The sequence below is a fragment of the Calypte anna genome, chromosome 5A (assembly GCF_003957555.1).
Source record: "Calypte anna isolate BGI_N300 chromosome 5A, bCalAnn1_v1.p, whole genome shotgun sequence".
Lineage (NCBI taxonomy): Eukaryota > Metazoa > Chordata > Aves > Apodiformes > Trochilidae > Calypte > Calypte anna.
The window spans coordinates 5,753,850-5,767,300 of record NC_044251.1 but is presented as its reverse complement, the minus strand read 5'-3'; positions in this window follow the sequence as shown (position 1 = coordinate 5,767,300).

The following is a 13,451-nucleotide window of genomic DNA, read 5'->3' as shown; positions in this document are numbered from 1 at the left end:
TCAAAGAAACTGCATCAACTGAGAGGAAAGACAAACAACAAATGCTATAAAATTTTTCCATGATTCTATTGTTATAGAATATTACTGGCCCTTCCTCCAAATCATTATCATTGGAAAACATCCCTTTCAGACACCTTTCATTTATCAACCCCAGCATTGCACCAGACCCCATCAATGTCCAGAGGAATTACTGTATTTCCCCCTGACTCTCTGTACCAGGGGACACGGAACTTTACCCATGGTCATCAGAGCACCAAAAGGTGCAGTAGTCATAGCATGGGTCAGAAATGTGTTCCACCCTCTAAATTCTTGAAGATGCTTCTTCTTCCACACAGGACATTGTCTGCCCTTATGTGGCTCTGAATCAAATGAAATGAATGGTTGTATTACATTATTATGAGATGCTGCTAAATGCTGTTCATTTGTCCCCAGCAAAACAAGCTTCAGCTCTGTGGGGAACAACCTGGGAGTCAGAGAGTTAATTAATGGTTTCAGTCAGCATCAGAGAGAATCTGTAAGAAGAAGTGAGCAGGGCAGCTTAATTTTCATTCAGTGTACTAGTCTATATTAATGACTTCAACAGAATATATTACACTATCTATTGCAAAACCAAGAAGTAAAGATACTGTAAAGCTGTTCAGTGCTTTCCTAAATGGGAAAATTCTGAAAGGTCAAAGTTGACTGTTTGCTTTTGGAAAAAGATGTGCTGAAAAGATTCAGAGTTATCTTCCTGACCTGCAGATACTGGTAATTCAGTGGCGGGTTTTGTGGTTAGTATCAGCTTTTCTTCAACCCATTTAGTAGATAATCTCATGCATTTTAGGAAGATGAAGGCTTTGATTTTCTCATACATTTGCACATGTTCTTCTCAGGAATGGTCTGACATTAAGGGCGTAATTCACAGTTAAAGTGTCACCTCAGCTGCACACATGTTTGATGAATTGCAGCACATCCAAACAACAGCCAAAGGAATATGCATGAAACATCAGCCCAGTCTCCCCTCCCTGCTCCCCACAAAAACCAAACATACTCATACTTTTACTCATAGGCTTAATTATTGTTTAAGCTCATGTCCCTTTATTTCTGTTTTTTTCGTTTGTGTTGGTGTTCATGTAGTCTTCTTTGATTGCATGGGGTTTTTTTCTAAGCAAGGTCTACAACTTATATGGAAACATTTGTCACTTAGCAAAAGGGGGTTCACTTCTCTGTTGGCTTTTCACAATGCAACAATAAATTCTATTTCTGATCCTTGAAACTCTTATTACAGCTAAACCATCTCTTTTCCTGCCTACATCTTCCTTTGACATTGTGACCCCCGACTTTTCTCAGCCTCCACACCACATTTCCCTCCCACATGATAGTTAAATTTAAACACAGAGGGAATTACTGTCTCTTAAGTGTAGTTCAGTCAGACACTAGGATCACAATTCAGGAATTACTGAGAAAAATTAATGCATTGTATACATCAGACTAATTAACCATAGCTGGCCTTAGCTTTAAGAATCTCCTTTTCTTCCATGCATCCATCTTTTTTTATTACATCTCAAACATATATTAGGAGTCTGTAGCTGACCAATACCTACAGGCAGTGATGTCTATGTGCTTTATAGCATAAAAAGGTTCACATGAAGAGACTAGCTACTTTTATTATTTCAAGAAGACTCTGTAGTCTAATAGGGGGAGAAACTAAACACTCTTGGTACCTCTTCCAACAAACAGGGGCTAAGGGAGCTTCCCAGAAGATACATTGCACATGACAACACACAAAAGCTTTCTCAGAAGGAGGCTGATTCCAGGGCCTGGGCTTCACAAAACCACAAGGGAAACAAACACACCCTGCTCCTTCTTCACACCTTTCTTCCCTGAGCAAACATTCTGCAAGCAGTTCCTGGAGACCAACTATGAATGATTTCCTCAGCCAGTTTACATTTCTTCTTCACGTTCTTAGAGGCCCTGGCCCTTCATTTGCATCTCATCTGTGTCAGTGGGTTTCAGCCTTTCCTGTTTATAGTTTATAAACTCTCATGGCAGCAGTGCCATTAGGATAATTACAGTTGTGACAGAACTCCCTTGCACACTAACAAGAGAGATATTGTGTCTTAGATAATGAGGTCTGCAATTTCCCAGATTTGCAGAACAAGGACAAATTGTTTTGGCAATGTGCCTGATTTACTCCCAAATTTGCCTGTACCCCCTGCTCTGACTCTGCTGTTCTGCGTCACTGTTCCACACCACTTTCTGCTTCAGGATCTTCTTCCCCTAAGGTGAACCATAGAATTCCACCTTCTGCAAAAATCCGCATGCTAAGGCCACCACCAGCAGTAGAGAATTCTTCCAGTTAATTACAGAAGAAATGGGGAGGAGGAAAAGGCAGGAATAATGGGCTAAAATCCTATTCAACTGTTCCTAAATATATATGACAGCAAATACTTCTAAGTTTGTGTTACACTGCAAGTAACAAGAGGAAACAGAAGTTAATTTTCTACTTATAAGTGTGTTCTGGTCTTCTGAACCCACCCTCTCTGCTCTTGCTGTCTCTTCAGGGGAGTCACATACTCCAGGCATCTCTGCTCTGCTCCAGTCTGTGAGATCTGACAGTCCAGGTTTTATTTAACGCTTAAGCCTCATAGAATCATAGAATTGGCTGGGTTGGAAGGGACCTCAGAGATCAAGTCCAACTCTTGATCCACTCCCGCTGCGGTTCCCAGCCCATGGCACTGAGTGCCACATCCAGTCTCTTTTTAAATATCTCCAGGGATGGAGAATCCACTACTTCCCTGGCCAGCCCATTCCGATGCCTGATCACCCTCTCCGTAAAGAAATTCTTTCTAATATCCAACCTAAACCTCCCCTGGCACAACTTGAGACCCTGCCCTCTTGTCTTGCTGAGAGTTGCCCGGGAAAAGAGCCCAACCCCCCCTGGCTCCAACCTCCTTTCAGGGAGTTGTAGAGAGTGATGAGGTCTCCCCTGAGCCTCCTCTTCTCCAGCCTGAACACCCCCAGATCCCTCAGCCTCTCCTCATAGGATCTGTGCTTGAGTCTCTTCACCAGCCTAGTTGCCCTCCTTTGGACCCGCTCCAGGACCTCGATATCTTTCCTAAAGTGAGGGGCCCAGAACTGGACACAGGACTCAAGCTGTGGCCACACCAGGGCTGAGTACAGGGACAGAATCCCTTCCCTGGACCTGCTGGCCGCACTGGTTCCTGATCCAGGCCAGGATGCCATTGGCCTTCTTGGCCACCTGGGCACACTGCTGGCTCATGTCCAGCTTCCTGTCAACCCAGAAATCATGTCACATGCCAGGCCAGATTCACACAACCATTTCATCAAATCACCCCATTGACCCCAAATTTTTACTGAAGCCTCAGAATATTCCGAGCCAAGCTTTGTAAACCTAATAACTCTAAATATAACTTCACCATGCACTTAGATTGAAGAGGTGGCCATCAAAACAGGTCTGCTACAAGTGAACTCCTGGTCCAAACAGAATCAGTGGCAAAGCTATCAGTAAGAAATAGGCATCTTAAAACAGGAGCATCTGAGGCTTAGGCACTAAGAAATAGGCATCTTAAAACAGAGGGTGATCTCAAGACAAAGCAGGACAGCTGGCTTAAAAAAAGTGTTGCCACTTCCTAATGTTCTAACAACAGAAACAAAGCATCTTACACTCCAAGAGGCTGGCAAATCATTGCCAGACATTTATCTTATCTATAAAATCTTAATCTACCCTACTCAGTCTCTTAGGATGTTAGCATGATGCCTGCTGCTCAAGGCTCAGTCATTATTTTACAGAAGAAAGAGGGCACCACAACACTGCATGAGATCCTGCAGCCTTTCGATGTGCCCCCAGCCTGAAACCAGATTTGCAGAGGCACATTCTGTGCCTTTACACAACTGTTTCTCTGTTGCTATAGCTGCATGTTATGAAGCTCCTGAACCACAGCAGCTTTTGGCACAGCTCTCCTGAGCAGGTGTGTTGTGCACAGCATTCTTCAGGACGAGCAAGGATTTTTGTTGCTCCCAGGAGTTGCAGTTTATTTTGCTCTGAGCTCCATAAAGCCCCAAGTTTCCTCTGCTCCACAGAGCCAAAGCACACCCAGATGTACAAAGACAGGAAAAGAGATGGAGGGCAATAACTAAAGTTTAGGATGAGTCCAGCATCACTGAATTTTGGAATCTTTGATTTGCAACAATTTAAGATAAAGCTTTCCATCTGAGCGTGCTCCCAAATGAAGGCATCTGGAGAAGAAACTAAAGGGCTAAAAACATTTCTGATGTATTCCAAAAAGGTACAGGACACTAAGAAGCGGGTGCTCTGGATAAAGTATCTTCCCAAAACATTCCTCCAGCCAAGCTGCTAATTTTGCTGTAGCAGCTCCTTAGATAACAGCACCTGGCTGGGAGAATTTGGGAATTTAGGATTACTGAGGGCTTTCCCGAGAGATGCTTTACTGCCTTAAGACACAGTGACACCGTGTGGCCAGTGGCACATCCCTGGCACTACATGGGAGTAGGAAGGGCAGTGAACAATTTATCTTTTTTCTTTTTTGGTTAGGTTTGGGTTTCTTGAGGGGTTTTTTTTTTTGGTTTTTTTGTTTGTTTGTTTGTTTGTTTTTTGTTTGGGTTTTTTGGGTTTGTTTGTTTGGGTTTGTTTGTTTGTTTGTTTTGGGTTTTTTTTGTGTGTTTATGTGTTTGTTTTGATTTCTTTTTAATTTATTACATTTATCTCAGGGAGGCTCAGAGGCAACTCTACTGACTGGTGAAAGTAAACTTGAATAGAACAAATGTCATATGAACAGGAATATGCGACCAAATCCAATGACTTCAGCATGTCTTCAAAAGTCTGATGTTTGCCAAAATGTCCTCTGAAAAGACACCTGCAAAATCAGCAAGTAAATATCTATTAGCACAGTTTGCATAGATACAAAACATTAAATTCAGATGGTAGATACAAGCAACTGGTACAACTACTCCTCCACTTTCTTCACAAAAAAGTGCACCTACAAGTATCTATGGTTTAATTCTGCAGTGATATCACAAAAATTACAATTGACAATGGATAGATTTTTGCCTTGCTTTCATAGCTTGCTTGCCTTTCAAGTATACGAAGATGCCTCCATTTTTGTTTTTACAGACATTTCTAAGGAAATTATTTTAATTCTCAAGTGGAAATATTGCTGCTAGAAATGTTCTCAGTAGTTGTCACCAATAGCTCTGTGTTATATAATATGATGAGTGATGGGATGAATCACCTCTCCCAGCACAGTTCTTTTTCTCCAGATCAAGTACTGCACATTCAAAAGGTACAGGATGGTAAAGATGAGCGAACTTCTTTGAAACAGAGACACAGAGACAGGGACACAGGCAGATGAAAACTGAATACAGATTTCTTATGTACCCCTCAAACAGGAAGAGAATAATACATTAAATAAGCTCTTCACAGAGAATGTATTCACTCACTCCTACATCCAAAAAAATTATTGCACAGTAAGAAATGCATATTTTGAGGCAGGGTTAAGAATATCTTTGTCACAAGAGGAGAAAGCAAGGGAAAATACAACAAACATGACTTTTAGTTGCATAGACTAAGCCAATAAGTCAATTTTCCTTTCATAAGTCAATTGCTAAGTCAATATTCCACAAAATTGCCTTTTTCATTGACTAGTTAGATAAAATGCTGCTATCTTTTTGTTGAGTATTACATTCCAGGTGAGCAATTTTTTTCAACACTATCCAAGTGCAGCTGAATTTAAACTCAATAGGTTAGTTTGAAAAGGGATGCAACAGGATTTTTACCTACCTACATAACAGTTTCATGTATATACATAGGAGCTTAGAGCCCAGGAAGCAGGTGAGGAAAATTAATGACCTAACCCCTCAAATTTTGTCATTGACTACTGAGATTATGCTGCCCTCTTGTCACCTGTAAATTTTACTTTACTACAGCAGTTTTTTCCCTGGATTGGGAGAACACTGCACAGGTCCCCCAGGTATACCAGCACAATGACCATGCTTTGAGCAGCTGAGTCCTTTATTATATTCAAATCTATGTTTTTCCTCCCTAAATTCCTTACCTGTGACTCACCAGGCTGCTCCCTTCAATGTCACTGTCATTGCCCATGGAAGTGCTGTCCATGGAGTAGGGATTGGAGGCAGTCTTGGAGGACAGATGAAACCCATAGTTTAAAGGAGGTTTTCTAATAAAGGCCACAGGCTGTCCCGTTGCTGCCAAGAGAATCATCCACACTGAAAAGCAAAACAGACACTTAGCCAGCATTTGAATATGACAGCAAACACTGGAAAATTGCATACATTTTACGGCTGGGAAGGGGAATGATTACAGATGATTATATGGTTTTGTATATGGATGATAAAATTTTTCCTCCCCATCTTCCCAAGTGTAAAGCTTGTGTATATATGGTAGAATTGCTTGAAAAAACAATGTGTTATGGCTGGCCATATTCTGAATCTAAATGGGGTTGCTCCATCTGGTCAAATTAAATAAAACATCTGCATGTCAAAGCAGTCACACTGTTCCCTTGGAACATTGCAGACTCCAGTTGCTGTGACTGCTTACACACCACTTGGGAATACCTAGAAAAAGCTTGGTATGGGAACCCCTCTGCTATTAACACCCCAATTCCTTCCTTACACCTCAACTATGTTTGTGTCCATCTGTGTTCACTCCCAAGACACTTCAGGAGTGAAGACATGGAATCAAACCTTGAAATGCTGATGACCCAAAATGCACGTGCAAGGGAAGAACAGGGATGTGTCAAGGTGCAAGCAGTTTTGTGAGCTCTGAGCTAACAGGGCAGTTGCTTTCAGCTCAGATCTGTGTCTGGGAGAGTCCACAGGAGCCATGCATTGCTAAAAGGTTTCCTCAACACATCTGACTGGGGACAAACCATCAGTTTCACTACCAACCTCCCAAACCACTGGCTTCATCTCCCTAATCCTTGTATGCCAAAGTAAAGCAAGGCATCCTGCATTTAGACTGACTGGATTTCCCAGTGCACGATGTATTTTCTCCAGGATTTGGCACAGCAGAATGAGGGTTCCCAGCCAGACACAGAGTTAATGATAAAGGTAAGAAGGGATTCTATTTCCCTGCAGGAATCCCTGCCATGGCAACATTGGCATTCTTAAATCCCAGCTCCAGGCACACACATATTTTATATGTAGATAAAATCCATCTCTACAAGAACTGAAGAGCCCCTCTGCCCTGAAGCAAATAGCATCTTCAAATCATTTGAATATATAATCTGCTTCCTGTTACAATAATGCACCAGGCTCTTCCTTCTCTGGTCCAGTCTGCTCCCAGAATGGACTCAGGTTAGAAGAGCAGACAGGGGGCTCACAAAGACCTCAGTCTGTACCAGTGTTTATGGTGTAGTTTGAAATTGGACTCAAGTCTGAAACCTGGTAACAGCTTTCAACCTACTTCATCACAATAATCTGTACTGTAAGAGATACAGAACCAGCTTTACAAAATTTGCCAATAATGAAGGCTCAAAATAAAGCTGGAATTCTTTTTATGAGAAACATGAAGAAAGAATTCAGAATTCAGAAACACCTAACAGAGTGAAACAGGCTAAAGTAGGAGAATAAAACAAGGGACAAAGGAAGAATAAACAGCAGGAGGTCAGGCCTCAAGGGACAAACATTAGAAGAGCTTGGTGGTTTGGTCTGTGGCCCTTCCCTGACAATGTAGGGAGACAGAAGGTGTTCCTGCTGCTTCTGCTGTGCCTGAAGGAAATCAGAGCTCAGGGTAGTACAGAATTGCCAGCCAAGCAAACAGTGTCACCAGGTCTGAGCTTATCTAAGCACCTCTTGTGTCAATGAAACATTTTTACGTGGTTAATGAAACAATAAATAAGAAACTTGATTGAAAACTCAGAAACTTGAGCTTTTCTTTTCTTTTTTCTCTCTCTTTTTTTTTTTTTTTTTTTTTTTTTTCTGTTTGAAGAGTCTGTTTGGGGGTAGATGACCTTATACCATTACTTTCATCTAAGAAAACACTGAAACCATCCTGAAACATGCTTTCAGTTTTCTCACATCCTTAATGAAAACCTAAAATACAAGAAGAAAAATCTCACAGAGAGAAAAGCATTCCTGATTGTCTCCACATAGAACTGTATTTCTGGTCTTCCTGCCATCTTTTCTGGGCATAATGTTCCAGATTAATCAAAGGAAACATAGACAGGGCACAGCATAAGCCATATATCCTAATCATAGAATCATAGAATCCTTGGGGTTGGAAGGGACCTCGAAAGATCATCTAGTCCAACCCCCCCTGCCAGAGCAGGGCCATCTAGAGTACCTCGCATAGGAACGTGTCCAGGTGGGTTTTGAATGTCTCCAGTGAAGGAGACTCCACGACCCCCCTGGGCAGCCTGTTCCAGGGCTCTGTCACCCTTACAGTAAAAAAATTCCCTCGAATATTCAACTTGAACCTCCTATGCTCCAATTTACACCTATTACCCCTTGTCCTATCACTGGTCACCACTGAGAAAAGCCTAACTCCATCTCCCTGACACTCACCCCTTACATATTTGAAAACATTGATGAGGTCACCCCTCAGTCTCCTTTTCTCCAAACTAAAGAGACCCAGCTCCCTCAGCCTTTCCTCATAAGGGAGATGTTCCACTCCCTTAATCATCTTAGTAGCTCTGCGCTGGACTCTTTCAAGCACTTCCCTGTCCTTCTTGAACTGAGGGGCCCAGAACTGGACACAATACTCCAGGTGCGGCCTCACCAATGCAGAATAGAGGGGGAGGAGAACCTCTCTTGACCTACTAACCACACCCTTTCTAATGCACCCCAGGATGCCATTGGCCTTCTTGGCCACAAGGGCACATTGCTGGCTCATGGTCATCCTCTTGTCTACCAGGACCCCCAGGTCTCTTTAACCTACACTGCTCTCCAGCAGGTCAGCCCCCAACCTATACTGGGACATCGGGTTGTTCTTCCCCAAATGCAAAACTATATTACCAGGAGACTAAATTAGCATTATCTGATGTGTAAGGTAATGGGTGATAAATGAATGCTTTCATGTCATGAAAAAAACCCTAAGATTTCTAAACTTATAGGTCTAATGTGGAATAAAAATCCAGACTATCTTCTGAGCCCCCCACAATCACCCATGTACCAATCAATAATCAACAACCTGCTTGTGAGAACATGAAATCAGGCACAGCCAAGGCATGAATCTCAGCCTACTAATCCCTATAAAGAGCCCAAATTTTTTGCTTAACAGCTCTTTCAAGAAGAGTTTTCCAGCTTTTCTGTAAGAGGATAAAACAGAGCTATGTGATTAAGTGCTAATGTTTTCCCCAGTGGGAGAAAAATATTTCTTTTAATACCTTTCTTACCTCAAGACTCTCTAGCAGTTTGTAAACAAAGAACTGTGTTGTTTTCACATCTGATTTTTTATTTGAAAGGTAAAAAAACCTGCCACAAATAAAATAACAAATAAAATAACTTTCTCTTTTCTATAGGGATGCTTCTGATGTGCTCCTGACAAAACAAGTACATAGATTCTTCTGCAAGATACTATTTTGCCCTTTCTCCTGACATATTTATGAGGTAAAGGGAATAATTTATAGAGAGACTTGGACTTTAACATCAGGTCTGAGGAGAAGGGCAGAAGAAGCTGGTACACAAAACAAAGTGTCAGTCAGCAGTCAGTCACATCCAATCTTCTCAGGCATCACCTTTTTGTGCTGTTCTAGTACAAGCAGAATGAAATTGCACCCTACCAGGGTTTCCATGGAGCTGTCAGAAACCTCCCATCACTTCAAAGCAAGTGTTGGGTTTTAGCCTGTAGCAAATGTGTCCACAGCACCATTGCCAGCTTTGGATGGGAGGTGGGTTGGGGGGGGTTCACTCACTGCCACCTCCTAGCTCCTTCTCCTGGATTTGTAAACCCTCCATGGGGAACAGCAAACAGAACAACTGAACAACAAGAACTGGTGCCTCCACAGTTCTTCTCATTAATCAACAAACCTCTACCACCACTTATCTGTACCTTGACTTACACCTACAGTGCTCACAGGCTTCACTCATTAAAACCATCTGAAAACATAGCCCTTAGATCCCCAAGTGCTTTGCCTGCTAGGCCCAAGGGTAGCATCTTTTCCAACCTCTACTAATTCCTCTCAGACTGGAATCTGTTTCTCTTCCCAATAAATATCTCAGTTCCAATATGTACTTTTTTCTTCTAAGAGAGGAATCTTCCCTAAACACCTCTCTCCAGAGAACTGACTGGCACTGTGTCATTTGCTACCTGGATAATTTCTCCTTCAGTTTCTATGGAAGGTGATGTCCAAGGCACATGCACATTCCAGAAGACAGGAAGAGACACCAGATGCCCCCTTGAGGTATTCATACATATGCTGAAGGAAATCAAAGGTTACTCTACCTGTTCTTCTGACTGAGAATATAATGCACGAGTGGTGTATAACAATTACAAGGACAAACAAACATGTTTAACACCTCATGAACCAACCTTGCTATTTCAGGCAAGTGCACTTCATGCTGGGGACAGGGAACCTTAACATGCCATTTCATGGAATCTCAAGAAATTGGAAAGGGCCCTCGAGATCATCTCATTCAAATGTCTGTTCAAAGCAGGACTAGCTTCCAAAGTTGCTCTTTGGCTTTTTTTCAGCCAAAAATACTCAGAGACCATGATTCCACAGCCTCTTTGGGCACCTCATCTGAATTCTAGCCACCCTCACTGAAGGAGAATTTTTTCTCTTGTTTCCCAGTTTCTCCATGTTGCAAACTGACCACTTTATATTCTCCTTCACCTGTGCATTTCTGCTAGTAGAAAAGAGCACTCAGTCTGTATCACTTTTTTAGTTTGAACATTTTTTTTCTTCTTCAATACTGTATTAGCTGTTGTCAGCACCTTTATTAATTGAACTCTGTCTCCTGGTCTGACTGTTTTGCCTACCTGCAGATTGCCAGCATGCAAACTAGTGTATAAAAGCTTATTCAGCAGGAATCTCTAGGGTACCTGACCTTTCTTATTTAAAGCCTTGAAAACTGGTCACCAACACACACTCCAGCACATCTTGTTTCATCAATATTTTTTTCAATTTCCAGACGGCTGTATAGTGTTAACATTTACCTACCTCATCCTACAAACAGGAATATGAATATTAACCATAAAATTGCAGCCAGATATGGCTAGACAGACACACCATAAAGATTTTTCTACATTGCACCTGCATATATTGCAAGAAAAGGGACCACGGAGTTATTCAGAGCAACATTCTATTCTGAGAGAAGAATGATCCCATGTGAATTGCCAACTACAAACTTCTCTTGCAAGATGAAAAAAACTCCCATATCATCCAATAAGGGCCTTCCAAACATACCTTCCACTGGGAACTGGCAGCATCGAGTTCCATTTTTCTATAGACAGTGAATGCTCCACTGGAACATCCCCAAAGCTGAAGCACTGTTCTCTTTCTTCAGCCCATTGGCAGCAGCCCAAAGCCACATGCTGGGCATTTAAGGGAGGGTTTACTGAGAGCTGGTGCTCACTTGTAACAATCAGGTCTCTGATAAATGAGAAAGATACAAAAAATAATTAATTTTCCTACTTTGGCCATTGTTACAAAAGTAAGGGCAATGTCCTAAGTGCTGCAGAGCTGTGGTGCTGCATGGAAAGACCCATGGCTCACTTCTGACTTTTAAATGCTACACAATCTGTGTACCATTCAGCAGCTCCTAAACCATTTTGATGCCCCAAAATGAAAAAAAATTATTTCTCTTGTAAACACCTCAGCTATAAATTCCTGCCTCCAAGAATAGCAGCCTCATGGATGTTAACCTGGAAAGAAGACAGACACATAGATTAAATCTCTGATGTAACTGGTGGACAATATGTGAGTATTCCCAAATTAGAAATAGACTATAATCTCTTCTTGCTGAGCTTTTTGAAGTTAAATATTCAGAGATGTCAATGCTTATTCATGGTGTGTTACATCCAGGTAAGGAAAAACTCCAACTCTACACAAGAAGCAAGTGACAAGAGTGTCAAGGAAAATCTCTTCTGCTTTGCTTGAGTTTTCTTTTGTCACGGTTTAACTTAATTGCAATTTAATTGCCCAGCAATTAAATCAAATTAATCCTCTATTAATCCCCCTCCCTGATAAAGAAAGGAGAGAGAATAAGGGAGAGAGACTTATGGGTTGGAAACTAAACTACACAGCTTTAGTGAAACAATAATGATAAATAGGAAACATTACTAAATATACACAAATATACAGGCAAATGGATCCCACGTTCCTTCCTCCCTTCCCCCCCAATAACTTTCACATCACCACCGAGGCTGCAGTGCAGCCCTGGGAAAGTCCAGGCTGGAATCCTGGAGTCAGCAGCAGTCGGGAACTGGAGGCAGGAACACACAGATTCAGGGTGGGATGTCCTGGTTTGGGCCAGGATAAAGGTGATTTTCTGTCTTGTACTTTTGCTTTCAGCTCAGTCTCTTGTAAGTGCACTTACTGAAATTAACAGCAAGTTTCTCAGACAGTGTGTGCTTCTAGGACTGACAACACTTGATGTTTATAGTTACTGCTAAAGACTGGTGTGCAGAGTCAAGGGAACTGCTCAGCTCTGAGGAACATTTTACCCTCCAGAAGGAATAAAGAGGTCCCACCTGCAGCCCTCCTTTGGGGAGGAACGGACAAGATAGATGCCAGAATTGACCAAACAGAGTATTCCATCCCATATCCGTCATACTCAGTATAATTTGAGGGATCACAAGGGTCAAGCCAGATTTCCTGCTTCCAGCTTCTGGCTGCCTGCCCTTCCTGTCTTTCCTGCTTCCCTTCCTTCACCCGGCATCCTGGAAGGATTCCGTCTGTTCGTCTGCCTGTGCTCCTGATCCATCCCAGCCCATATCTGTGTGTTCCTGCCTCCAGCTCCTGACTGCTGCCAACTCCAGGAATCCAGCCTGGACTTTCCCAGGGCTGCCCAGCAGCCTCGGTGGTGACGTGAGAGGGCAGAGGAATGTGGTATCCATTTTCCTGTATATTTGTATATATTTAGTATTTTTTCTTATTTATCATTACTGTTTCATTAAAGCTGTGTAGGTTAGTTTCCAACCCATAAGTCTCTCTCCCTTATTCTCTCCTTTCTTTATCAAGGAGGAGAGAGAGATTAATAGAAAGCGTCCGTTATTCGGTTTAATTGCCAGGCCAGTGTTAAACCGTGACAGATTTATTGGCACCCAACGTGGGGCCCAAGCTAATTGGCTCGAGTCCAGTTCAAATTTTGACCAATTTGCCTGAATAGTTTGAATTCCAACTCCAGTGGAAGAACAGCTTCGCTGAGTGGGAATCAGACCTTTTCCTTTGGAAATTTCACAGGGTTGGAGATTAAACCAATCATGCTGTACACTTTGCTTGAGTGGCACAGCCAGCTAAGACACGGTA